Below are 14491 nucleotides of genomic sequence, written 5' to 3' on the forward strand. Positions count from 1 at the left end.
ACACTAACAAAAAGGCCAGAGTAAAATGTTTGTCTACATTTTTCCACTTGTTTTGGACAAGAATAAATACTTTTAGCAGATGGTTAAAATGTTAAAAAGAAGTTAACAGTAATTTAACAGTGAAATTGCTAAAATCTGAAACAGTAGTATTATTATAAAACACTTAGTTTTGGGTTTTACATAACCAAACCAACTGGTAAAGATGGCTAAGACAGTTTTTTTTCAACAACTTTTCTAAAGAAATGCATCAAAGTCACTGCAAATTTACTTCTACCAAATGGTAGACCAGGAACTTGAAAGATTTAAAACAGGTTGCTAACATGTGTGGGTGCCATGACTCATTTACTAGCTGGAATTTTTATAAATACTTCATCAAGGCCAAGGACATACTTAATTATTCTTTTCATATTCTTTGTTTACTATTTAGATTGTGCATGTCCACCAAAATTAAACATACACAAGATAGAGGTCATGGTTGTAGAATGTTTGGCTAAATGTAACTGGACATCAAACATCGTTGGTTTTAATTACAGTTTAAGATGTTATAGTGGTCACTTTTTCTGCTCTCATCTTTATGGCATCAGAATACTAAACCCCTTTATTGTCTTAATACTCCAGTATAGTAGCCGTAGAGCCAGAGTCACAAAGAAAACTGAGTTTTGTTTAAACAGAAGTCACTGCAGGTTTAAAAGCTTACTCTTCATGCAGGATCACTTTGGCGTTCTGCTTTCAAACAGCTTTCCGCAGCATAACTGATATTGTTTGCGACAGGTCAGACAAAATGAAATGTCCTTGTTGTTTTGCAAGGGAAAATGTGGCATTGTTCCTCTATGGTTGTCCCCTTCTGGGTGTGAATGGCTATCTAATCAAGCTCTCCCTTTCACTGCAGCTGGTTTACAGCGAGCAGCAGGCTGACCTCTGAGGGGCCGCCTCTCCCTCCCTGTCCTCTGGGACCCTTCAACAAGCTTTAGAGGCCAAATGAGGTGTAAGTCTATTAAAAGGGAGTTTGTGTGTAGATCACAGTCCCTCTGGGGGTAGGAGCCTTTGCCTTGTCATTCAGGTGCAGCTAATTTCCTTCTGCTCCATACACAGACATGACGTCTGCCCATGGTCCTCGTCTCATTCAAACAAGACCTGCTGCTAGAATTTTAAATGATAGCTTCTTGTAGAGGCAGCAGGTGATTTATTAAAATAGAAGAGTGAAACAAACAGACATTGGCTTAATGTTGTGGATCACCGTCCCAATAAATGCAATGTGACTTTGCAGTGCTCACTGAACAATGATGAAGTTCATTCATTGAAGTTTTACACTTCTTTTTTTTTTTTTTTTAAGAAAGGTTTGGGTGGAATATTTTACCACGATGCAGCCACAATGATAACTGTTTGAGCTTGTTCACTGCTTTTTATTGAATTGCCTCAGAAAAAAGTGAAAAGGGAAATGTAGGAACAAGGCCGCAGGCGATGCTTGAGTGAATGCGAGTTAGAATTTGTGGCATAAATTGATCTGAACTGCAGGTTGTCAGAATAACATAATGTTCTACCAATCAGATTGTTATAAGGAGATCAGTTTATCATAACTCCCAGTGAGGCACCTTCAACCTTGCAATGCCAAACACAGTCACAGGCGACTGCGGGAATGTAATATGTGACAGTCAGAGAGAAGTCAGGATGGTGATGTGATTTTTCCTTGTGTTGCCTCGGAACCCGATCATGCTAGAATTGAAATGACACGCTGACGAAGGTTTCTGCTGGTGCAGGTGGTATAATAATATCCACTGAGCTTGTGCTGTTAAACAGAGAGATGGGTGCAAACCAGCCTCAGCTTACCTGTATCCAATGTGTTTGAGGGGAAACTTCTAGTGATGTATGTAAATCTGGAAGTTACAGAAAGAAAACATTCTCATTTGCTCCGTTTACATGGGAGTTTTAATTCCTGTTTAATTCCGAATAAAAGTTAAGTCCGCTTTAAACTAATGAAAAACGACCATGTAAACACTTTATTCCAAATGCAAATTTCTATTTGGAATTAAACTTATTTTGATGTAAGTGTCTGGTTTATTCGCATTTTAATTCCGAACTATTTAATTCCTCTGTCATGTGAACCTTAATTCCTCTCTAAGTTAATTCCGGTCAATCTGCGCATGCTCGTTACCTTGTCCTGTCTCGATTGCGCGCGTTGTTTTGCCTCCTTTGTTCGGTGGTCTATCTTTCTTCTCCTTGTCAGTTGCTGTACAAAGTGAAGTCGTATGCTCGTATTGAGCTGGTACTTCAAAATTATAATAAAAATAGCAGCAAAACTGGTACTTATGTTGTGTTCTGTGATATGGATGAGCACCAAGAGAGGGCGCTATAGAGTTGCATGCAATGGCCAGGAAGTGTGATTGTAAGAGAAGAAGAAGAGGATAAAATGGAGAAGTGAGGCATGGAGAAGTTCTCTGTCTAGTTCTTACTACAAGCTCTACAAAACACCACATTTTGGCGACGAGGATGGCCGTTTCCGTACCTTTGCCTGCACCTTTCATGCCCTGCCCAGGCGAACCTACTATTGTTTTCACTACGTGGCTCAAGATGTTTGAGAACTACATGCTAGTTATTGGAGCTACCGGGGATAGCTGGCCCGACGCCAGGCAGCGCGCCGTTCTTCTCCATGCACTGGGCACTGAAGGACAGAGATTATTTTACACTTTGCCGGATACAGGTACAACTTATGCTTCTGCTGTGGAGGGACTGAAAAAACACTTTGTTCCTAAAGTAAACGTGATTGCAGAACGTCACAAATTTCGACAGAGGAAGCAGAGGCCTGGTGAGTCACTTAACGACTTCGTGGCTGCATTACGTGAGCTTGCTGCTGCTTGTGAGTTTGGGGACATGGAGGATCAGATGCTTCGTGATCAACTGATAGAACGCGTTGCCAATACACGAATACGCGATAGACTGTTGCTGGAACCGGACTTGAATCTGGCTAAAGCTACTACACTAGCTTTGCAAATCGAAGCCGGACTACATCATGCTTTCAGACAACACTGCTACTACTGCTACTGCTGCTGCTGCACCAGTGAGAGCCGTTCATTCTCAGCCGCGGGACAACCGGCAGCGGGAAAAGAAGAAAATGGCGCCCGCAGCTCGACCTTCTGGTAAACGTCGCTCCTGCTACCGCTGTGGGTCCGCCAATCACCTCGCTAATAAGCCATCATGCCCTGCGGCCAGGGCTACATGTAATTCATGTGGTAAAATGGGACACTTTTCCAAAGTTTGCAGATCTGGCCAAAAGGAGGTGGGTGAGGTGCTGATAAATGAGCTGACTGTGCTTTATATGACTGATACTGTGCAGGATAAAGTCCTATGTACTGTACAAGTTAAAGCTGATGAACGTTCTCGTGATGTGGACCTGATTGTGGATACAGGTTCATCTGTTTCTATTCTTCCTGTGAGCATTTACCGGAACCTTTTTCCAATGTGTGCTCTTGCTGAACCTACTATAACGCTGTGCACTTACTCTAAGGAGAAAATACCAGTTATTGGTTGTTTGCATGCTGTAGTGACTTATGAAGGACGTTCAGCTGCATGCTCATTCATGGTAGTTGAGTCAGGTGCTGCTTTACTAGGGCTGAATCTCTTCACTGCCTTGAATATGTGCATCAAGGGTACCAAAGTAATGACAAGTCAGCAAAGCTCCCCTGGATGTCAACCGCAGACCCTCTTAACACAAAGCGAGCCAGAGGTCTCAACTACACCACTCACTGCTCCACAAACCCAGGTACGGGAAGTTGGATGTGCGAAAGGATTTGTCCACAAAATTAAACTGAAACCAAATGCCATTCCAGTGCAACAGAAGCTGAGGAGGCTTCCATTTTCTGTAAGGCAAGCTGTTAGTGAGGAGCTTGTAGACCTGCAAGACAAGGGCATCATCGAACGTATTGATGCATCTCCATGGGTTTCCCCCATTGTTGTCACTCAGAGGAGAGGTGGTGGAAAACCCCGCATGTGTGTCGACCTCAGGGAGCCTAACAAATCAATAGTCTGTGACTGTCATCCTTTGCCTCACATGGATGAACTGCTTACTAATCTGCGAGGGGCTACCGTCTTCTCTACCATTGACCTAGCATCTGCATATCATCAGTTGCTCCTGCACCCTGATAGCCGCGACATCACTGCTTTTATTACTCATGAAGGCCTTTTCCGTTTCTGCCGAGTTCCATTTGGCCTTGCTTCAGCCCCATCGGCATTTCAAAAGATGATGTTCTCCATATTGTCTGACCTCCCAGGTGTGCAAGCCTACCTTGATGATATCATATGCTATGGCACCACCCAGCAGGATCACGATGCAAACCTGCAGAGAGTGCTGCACGCCTTGAATGATGCCGGACTTAAACTGAATATGGATAAATGTAAGTTCAACCAGACGTCATTGTCTTTCCTGGGGCACACCATATCCATAGATGGACTCCATCCTGACAAAGACAGAGTCAGCGCAGTGGCACTTGCGCCTACCCCACATGACACATGCTCTCTAAGATCATTTCTTGGTCTCGCCTCATGGTACAGTAAGTTCATTCCTGATTTCGCTACAGTCGTTGAACCGCTTCGTACCACACTCAAGGATTCGACTGATGTGAGGTTTCACTGGACTGCTGAGGCTGAGTCCAGTTTTGCTGAAGTTAAAAGACTGATACTGGCGAGTCCTGCTCTAGCGCTATATGACCCTTCTTTACCAACCCAAGTGACCACTGATGCTTCTGACTACGGCTTGGGAACCGTACTCACTCAGACCCATCCAGACAACTGCGAAAGGACTGTTGCCTTTGCGTCCAGGACACTCTCCCCTGCTGAACGAAAGTACTCTACCATTGAACGTGAAGCTCTTGCTTGTGTTTGGGCGGTAGAGAAGTGGAGAACCTATCTGTGGGGGCATCACTTTGTGCTGCGTACTGACCGTCAAGCTTTGACATCTCTTCTCACATCTACAGGGACTGGTCGAGCTGGCCTGAGAATTGCCAGGTGGTCGGCTAGACTGCTTTGTTTTACATATGACGTGACATACCGCCCTGGTAAGCAAAATGTGACAGCCGATTGTCTTTCCAGGCTTCCACTTTCGGTTACAGAAGATGCTTCCAAAGTACCTGACATGGTTGCTGCCGTCTTTCAGGAGTCTGTGCATGCTGTGTCATTGACCGAATTTACCACAGCGTCTGACGTATGCTCTGAACTGTCACAACTTCGACATCAGATTCAGGTAGGTTGGCCAAGAAGCAGGAAGGCTGTGTTGCCTGAACTGGTTCCATACTTCAATGTCAGAGATGAACTGGCTGTGGATGGCTCTCTTATCATGAGAGGCACAGACCGCTTAATTGTTCCCATTTCTCTCAGATCTAGAGTGGTGGACTTGGCCCATGATGGACATCAGGGCCTGGTCCGTACAAAACAGAGACTGCGTGAACTCTATTGGTGGCCTAAAATGGACGTCTCAGTACAAAACACGATAGCTTCGTGTCCGTCATGCCAGTTTACTGACAAGTCTGCCAAAACTGCACCTGCACCACTCATGCCAGTGGATCTTCCGAATGGTCCATGGGAGAAGGTGGGCATTGACATCACAGGTCCTTTTGAACATGCTACATGGGACTGCCGCTACGCCATAACCCTCACTGATTATTATAGTAAGTGGCCTGAAGTGGCATTTGCCCCTACTGTCACGACGGATGTGGTTATTCAGTTTCTCACCACTGTGTTCAGCCGTGAAGGAAATCCTTACTACTTGGTTTCGGACAATGGATGTCAATTTACTTCCCATGCCTTTTCCTCTTTCTTGAGGGAGAGAGAGATAAAGCACCTGCGCTCAAGTGTATACTACCCAAGAGCTAACGGAGCCATTGAAAGGTTCAAGAGGGTGCTAAAAGAGTGCCTACAGACGGCTGACAAAATGCACAAACCATGGAAACAAACTGTAACGGAGTTCTTGCAGAACTACCGTGCCACACAACATGCTACAACGGGAGCTACACCGTTTGAGCTAATGAGGAACAGGAAGATGCGCATAAAACTACACATACTTCCTGTCTTACACAATATAAAGACTCACACAGAAGTGAAAGAGACAGTGAAAAACAAGCAACAAAAGAGCAAAGAGTACACAGACAGAAAGGTTGGAGCAAGAGTACCAATGTTCCAAGTAAACGATACTGTCCGTGTCCGGAGACCTGATCATGTTCCGAAGGGAGTATCCAGGTTCACAAAACCCCTGACTGTGATCGAGAAAGTGGGTTCAAACACTTACCTGCTTAGTGATGGTCGGAAATGGAACGCATCCAAGTTAGCATTCTTTCCTAAACAGAGCCTGACCTCTACTGATATGAAGAAGGACACTACTTATGATGGATTTATGTTGCCAGAGGAGTTACAGCTTAATGCACCAGAAATAGGTCCAAGACGAAGTCAGAGAACAAGAAACTCACCTCAATGGTTAACAGGTTTTGTTAGGTAAAGGAATACAAGACTCAGTCTGAAATGTTTATTGTAATTCGGAAAAAAAATGGGTTCTGATTAATGTGCCTGACTACAAAATAATGGCAAGTGTCAGCATGGTTTCATAATGTTACAATAGTTTGGTGTTGCTAATCCATGTCATGATGACAGTTGAATTTAAGGTCATATACGAGTACAAAAGAAAAGGGATTATGTTCTTTCCTGTCATTTGAAATATTCTGTGATCTACATTTTCATTTTTCTGTTATTTGTTATACCTAATGCTGTTGATCTTACATAATTGCTGTTTCAATAGGGCAATGGTTGATTTAACTGTTTTGCAGAGGTAAGATCTTCAAGGAAAGGGGAAAATGTTGTGTTCTGTGATATGGATGAGCACCAAGAGAGGGCGCTATAGAGTTGCATGCAATGGGCAGGAAGTGTGATTGTAAGAGAAGAAGAAGAGGATAAAATGGAGAAGCGAGGCATGGAGAAGTTCTCTGTCTAGTTCTTACTACAAGCTCTACAAAACACCACAACTTATTATGTAGTTTTTACAAGTTACAACTGGTAGGGACAAGAAGCAGGGAGCAAACTTTGTTTATTTCCGATATACATCATACGTCACCTGCACCTTCTGTCCAATCAGAACCCTTCCCAACCCGCCGCTCTAAAGAGGAATTAAGTGAGGACGTGTTTCATGTAAACCTTCATTCAGAATTATTATTTTCATGTAAACTCGTTGGAGAATAGATTAAATCCGAATTATTTAATTCCAAATGATTACTTCCGAATTAAAAAACACCATAGAACCGTAGCCAATCTTGTCTAAAACTGAGCAACTATTTCTCTTGCTAATTGGCTTCTTAAAGCTGAAGTTGTACTCCAGCAGTCCTCTAAAAATTCATTTGAGCTCCACAAAATTGTAAATTTAACATTTATTTGTCCATACCCAAAGTCTTAAAATGGCTTTATGGATGACTTTACACCTTTTATGCTAATTCTGTGAATGGGCATGTGTATGTTCTAATACGACCCACCTTCCACTCCTCCTGTAAGCAGATGACAATGCCTGTCCCGTTTACCAAGACTGTCTTCTCTATGCTTTGTTTAGCACCTCTAAAAACAAGGTAATTGAGCCAAATATTGAAACCAGAGAGGGATCCTCAAAAAAAGAAGCTGAATATTATGTAAGGTGTTACACACGTGGAATAATCAATGGCAATGCCTTTACTGCCACTGATAATCTAAAAAAATGCACTTTTTATGAGATGCACGACTGCAGGCTTTCACAGCTATATAACTTATTTGCTAATTTTACGTTTCAGACCTTTTATTTAACTTGTAACAACCTCTCAATTTACTGATCATCATAATTTATGTGAAACATTCCACTCAAAAAGTTATCATTATTGTTTTCTTAAATGAGCTGCATAAAAAGTTCAGGCTGACTAAAACCATCTACCAAACATTTATGGTGGGTTTTGATTATAAAATGTCATGCAGCACAAAGAAAATCAAATACGGTTAACATCTTCACTCTAAAAGGTTAGTCTAGTTTGTTTGAGTTATGTTTCCTAATATCTCTGGATGCAACTAAAACCTCTGAAAGCTGTGACAATAACTTATTCACAACAGTATTGACTGACATGTGGAAACAAAATTATGCCACACTATTGAAACAATAAACAGTTTACCTACATTTCTTAATAACTCATCTTACATTCAGATCTGTTGATTAAAATGGATCTGGTTGTTTAATCAAGTGTATTTTGTCATAACGGTGTTGCTGTCATCTTCCTAGATCTCATCCCAGCATATTTCAACCAAACTGAATGATTTACAAAAGCCTCATATTATACAGTTGTCACTGTCTTACTCAGAGTCAAATGCGACTACATTTACAGGATTTCCTCTATATTAGAGCTCTGAATTTTCCGGGAGATAATCTTTATCTCTGCATTATCTTCACGCTCACAAAACACTGCAAACTCCAGTTGAAAAAGAAGCAACGACAGCTGAAATGTGCTTATGCAAAAGAAATTGCTGGATCATCTCTGAGTGACTAATAGAACTGATTCTGACATGAATAATAAGCTCAAACGTTACTAACGTCAAGGACAAGTCTGTAAATGTCTTTTAAGATCCCTTCAGAGCAGACTGACACTATGTTCAGCTGAGGGAGAGATTTTCTGAATCAGTCATTGACAGTGTTTGTCAGAGGGGGACCGAGGTTAGCTGAGCCGCATTAACCTCTGGATGGCCATCTCTGTGAAATGCATTAGTCACATAGAGGAGGAGGAGGGATGTCCTGTAATAGATTATTGACCAGCGGGCAGTGGCGTGCGCCGTACCATGTGGTCCTAGCCAGCTTCTGACCTCTTCATCACAGATGGAGCAGCCCACCTGCAGTCCAGAGCAGGATTCACATAAAAACTCCCACAACAACATATCTACACCAACTAATGATACACACAATATTATCTGTCTGATTGCAGTTTGCAGGACAAAAGAACCTGAGGGGTATGAAACTATATTCCTTCATTGTAATAAAATGGGAGTCCTCAGCTAATGAAATTGAAAGTGCTGGGGAAACAACAATTGCTTCCATGAACTTAGACTATCTAATTAAAGGCAGGCAATTTCTCTCTGAGAGTCACACTCAGGATCTTTAATTGAAATCAAAATGAATATTTGTTGGAACAGAGAGAGTAGGATGGAGTGGAAGTGGGGGAAGAAGATATCCTTTGCTATTCCACTTTCAGTTCATATGATATATGATTGGTTGATTTTTTTTTAAATAATACTTTTAAATTAACACTTAATTTTCTTATTCTTTGAGCAACAAAAACATGTGATATTCTCCATAACAGCAGCAAAAAACACAAAAAAGAAAATGAAAAATATAAAGTGATTTAACCCAGAAAGGCATGTGGTTCTCCAAAACTAGCGTCAGTGTCATCTGTGCTCTGTTTCCCCTTGGCTCAGCTTCACTTTTTTTTTAATTGTTTGATAATTCATCTCCAAGCTCTAATTTACCCCCCATCGTCAGCCCTGTATGTTTGACTATTGTATGAGACATTCAGCTGAATTTCAAATGAGCTTGCACCATATAAAGTCTTTCTTGCAGGGAAAGCACCTATTTATGGACATGTTTGTTTGTTTTTCATCAACATTAACCCTTTGGGCGAGTACCGTCCGTATGCCATCTTTTCAAGAGCACTCTCAGGAACGTCCTTGGGCAGGAAGTCACGCTGTTTTAGTTAGTCTGGTTTCCCTGTGACTCCTGGGGTGAAAATACAAGATAATTAATTTTGTTTTCACTATCAGAACATGTGACTTTTAAGATGGCACTTTTCTCAGATTTTGCAAAAATCTCCTTCCCGCAACTGACCATGGAGGTCATCTTGTCTTGGCCTCACAGGTGTAAATTAATGAGACTTTAGCTCCACTGTGTAGATAGGTGACCTTGATGGAAGCAACAATCTGAGAATTCAGAAGTTGAGGATTTTCTTTAACCCTTTACACTTTCAACCATAAAAAAGTGTTATTATAAGACAATTGGGGCTAGAGGATTTTAAAACTTGGAAACATTTTTCTAAAGTAACCAAATTTAAGAGTAGTAAGAGGTCAGTTTTTCTATGCTGAAGATCAATCACAGTGAAGTTGATGGCATAGTCTGCTATTTGGTGATTGGTGTGGAGAACTCAATGTGGTTCTGAGATTTTGTGGATTGGGATGCAAAGACATTTAGCATGTCCAATAAAGTGCATAAATTATCATCTACCCAGTAAAGTATTCAGAGTTTTTACTTTTTTACTTTTCAGATGCCCTTAGTATTATTTCATATGTTCATTCTGCTTCCTGTTAGTGAAACAGAAACAGTCAAGCAAGAATATAGCTGCAGTGATTAGCAGTGTTTTGGTTACTGTTAACATAACAAAAAGTCATTTGCATGTACATAAATTTAGGACTATTTTAATTAATGGATGGTTTTCAGTGTGGAGTGACTAAACAGCATTTGTTCATTTTTATCCAATAAAATAGTAATTACAAAGTGGTTCTTTTTACTGACTCTGCTGACTCAAATATAAAAGATGTACAGTAAAGATTAGATAATATTCTTCTCTCAGAATGTGCCAATCATCGATGGCCACTGTGTTGGGTTCATCATTTGAACATCTTGTCTTGCAATGGCTCTGTTCTTCCACCTGAGCTAAAGCTGTGAAGCTGCTTAACGTGTCATTGTTGGCAGTTTATTAAGTTCATGCATATGATGCAAAGATAAACATTTTATGCTTTCATGCCATCTAAATGGTGCAAAATGCTGTTTATCAGAAAACTTTTATCAAACTGTAGGGAAACTGAATTGTTGTAGCAGCAGCACATTTAATATTGAAGGTGACGCTAAAAATGAAAACACTGTTTCCAACTCTCTCTCTCTCTCTCTCTCTCTCTCTCGCTCTCTCTCTCTCCACATATAGATAGATAGATAGATAGATAGATAGATAGATAGATAGATAGATAGATAGATAGATAGATAGATAGATAGATAGATAGATAGACAGTGTGTCTCTCCAGGGTGGGTGGTGGATGTGGTAGAATTGTTTTCCAGTACTCCGACCTTACCACCTCCTCCAGGGTGGGGAGCTTCATCTCCTTGATGGAGTCTGCCTTTTTGATGAGTTAGTTCAGTCTGTTGACTCTGTTTGCTTAGATGCACCACGCTGCAGCACAGCACTGCAAAGAATATGGTAACTTGCAACAACAGACTAATAATGCATGCAGAGCATTGTCATGCATACATTGAAAGGCATGAGTCTCCACAGGAAGTACAACTTGCTCAGAGTACCACTCCAGTCTTTGATCAAGTTTGTAAAACATCACAATGTCCATTACTGTACCCTGTCTACCATTTGGCAGGCGACGGGTAATGCAGACAGGGAGGGTGGCGGTCTATTCCTGCCAATGCCCATCACTATCTCTCTTTTTTGTCCTTATTCAGCAGGAAGTGGTTCTCCTTACACCACTTCATAAGGCGGTCTCTGTATCCATCAGCCCATCTTTTATCCTCTCTCCCGACTGTGGCTGTGTCATCTGAGAACTTCTGCAGATGACAGCACTCTGTGCTGTACTTGCATCCGCCATGTAGGTGGTGAAGAGGAACTGTGACACCACAGTTCTTTGTGGGGGGGCGGGCTCCAATGTTTCTCCAGTGTTGCTCATCAGATGCTATGACATGCATTTCTGCAGTTCATCACATCTACACCAGGATAAATAATAGATTACTATGGTTGAACTGCTTAGAAAAAGAGATTGATTATCAACTAACAAAATACAATCCAAGTTTATTTGTCTTATCAAAATCTTTATCCTTCATAACAAATAATGTATGTACATTTGACTACATGCAGTGATTAACAAGATGACAGGTTAACTAACATTCCTGAGTCGGCTAGCACTCAATCACTAAAATGAATGTCTCGCTCGTGTTTACTCAACATGAAAAGGTTGATCCCAGGTTGATACCCAGACTGAGGAAGGGGTGTCTCTAACAAACCTGACTCAAATTAAATTAATTTAACAGCCCATGAAATTCTGCATAGTGACTGATTTGATTCAGGTTTGTTGAAGAAGGGATACATCGAAAACCTGCAAACGACTGGAGCCTCTGTTTCGTGACTGTAACCACAGCAGATAAATATTCATTCAAATACCAGTTTTAACTTTAAATCCTAACCTAAATGTTTAAAAATTATTCTCCACATGAAAAACCTTTAAGAAATGCTAAACATTCGTTCCCTAGAAATTCTGTAAACCTTTCATTAAGCAGTTACAAGCAAACATATGCAGCCACATGAACATTCACCCACACGCTCAAGCAGGATTGAGAATATGACACCATCAAGCTCTGCACATTACATTGACTGGTGGAGGTCTTCACTGTTTAAGTGGAGCTTCCTGCTGAGGTTTTCCTCCTTGGCAGCAGGCCTATAAGAGTGGTAAGTGGCTGTGATGAGACACTGTCCCCTGTGCCTCCTTCAGCTGCCATTCTCTTTAAATTGAAACAGAGTCCTGCAAATAAATGCCACATTCTGAGCAGGGAGAACGCCAGAAAGTTGCATTTCATATAAGCACCCAATGGGGAATTGGCCCCAGTCTGCTTGATTCACTCTCCTTTTTGTTATTTATATGATGAAGGAACAGGGCTACATCAGGGTCATTCAGTGTTCATTTATCTTTTTTTGTTGTGTTGGGAGGCAAGCCTCTATAGCCAGACAGTCCATAGCAGCGAATCTGTGCCACGACTCCCCTCATATGGCTCTGAATATTACAGACAATGCAATACTTTCACCTCTTGGTATCAATATGCATTAGCTTTAACCCCTGTTCATTAGGTTCAAATGGCATCACTCTTTAAGATTAATTGGAGCTGGGATAAAGGAAAATGGTTCCCAAGAGCGGCCTACTGTTTGTTATTCATGTTGGCCTGAAAACGGCAACAGTAAATCCTCCAAGTTGTTGTTAAGCTGGCTGTATTACCATATGTGTGCCATTTCCATGGAGTGACAGACCCCCCCTGCATCAAACGGGGACTATTGATCCTGCAGCACTCCATTTCAAGTTAATTGTGCTTGAAATGAGGTGCACACACTCAAGCATACCTGCATTGGGAAACCTTTATTTATTTATATTTGTGAGGGAACATGTGTCAAATAAACAGCAAATATTCAATTCACGTCTCTTTCAATTTTGCTCAAAAAGCCAGTTGTGCTGAAGTATGCTTTGAAAGTGGTTGAACCAGATTGAATCAGACTTTGATCCGCAATAAGGCCGGCGCTACATTGAAGCAGAGACTGCAGGGGAACATGCAGGGAATACAATGCAGAGCGCTGACTGAAAACATACTATCAGAGCAATGATTTAAGGTCACCAGTGGAAAATAAAAACTGAATCTGACTATTTCAAAGCTTAATTTCATTTAGCCCCTTCTTTTCTTTCTCATGGCCTCCTAGCGCTTGGGTTTTTTTCTTTCCTGTCTGGAGACAAAACTAAACCTGGTTGGAATATTTCAGGAAGGGTCAGGTGAAATCTGGCCTCTCCGTGGACCCCATTCCCTCTGACACTAACAAAGCAAGCTCTAAGGTAACCAGGCATGAAAGGCCTAGCTGAACCAATGTGACTGGAAGCACTGGGGTTCTTCAGCCTACGGCCTTCAATGCGACCATTCGCTAGATAATGATTTTGAATATTCATCGCAGCCTAAAAATCATTTGCGTACAATGTATCGGGGTGCAAGTGGGATTTTAAAGTGAGAAAGAAACACATGAGTTTAAGTGTATAAAATATAATCCGATCTGAAACAGACCTCTTATTCTTAAAAACATTTTAAAGAGCCTTTGAATGAAATTCCACACTTTCCACAACATTGAAAACCACAGTGACTCCACAATCCACACTGCTTCTTTCACCAGCTCCAGGGGCTCTGCGCAGGGAAAACAGCACATCAGCATTTATAGAGCAAACCCCTCCCTCACTTTGTTTATAAGCCTATTCTTTTATAATAGTATATATAAATAAATGAAACTGTGTAATGGATCGCATTAAACAGGCAGGCATATTGCGGCAGGATTTAATTTGCATGCCAGATTAGCTTGCTTTTGGTTGGGGCAGTGCCGTAGGGCAGCCTTTTCATTAATAGGATCTAGTCACTTCAAATCCATTAAGTCTGTTGAACCCATACATAATCTGATTTCCGAGGCACCATGTAAATGTTGTTGTGGTATGACTGTGTTAGGGCAGGTCTTTACACTCTCTTAAGTGCAGTGATATGAAGGTATTTGTAGAAATGCAGGAGTACAAAAAAAAAAACAAATCATCTAACACAAATCATGTTGCTGTGTTGTGCCATAATAACTAACCATATGACCAAATTGTTTTATCCATATATTTGAAAAGCTAGCCCTGCGATGGACTGGTGACCGCTCCATGGTATACTTGCATCTCGCCTGCTAATTGCTGGGACAGG

Source organism: Telmatherina bonti (genome assembly GCF_933228915.1).
Source record: "Telmatherina bonti genome assembly, chromosome: 21".
NCBI classification, from domain to species: Eukaryota; Metazoa; Chordata; class Actinopteri; order Atheriniformes; family Telmatherinidae; genus Telmatherina; species Telmatherina bonti.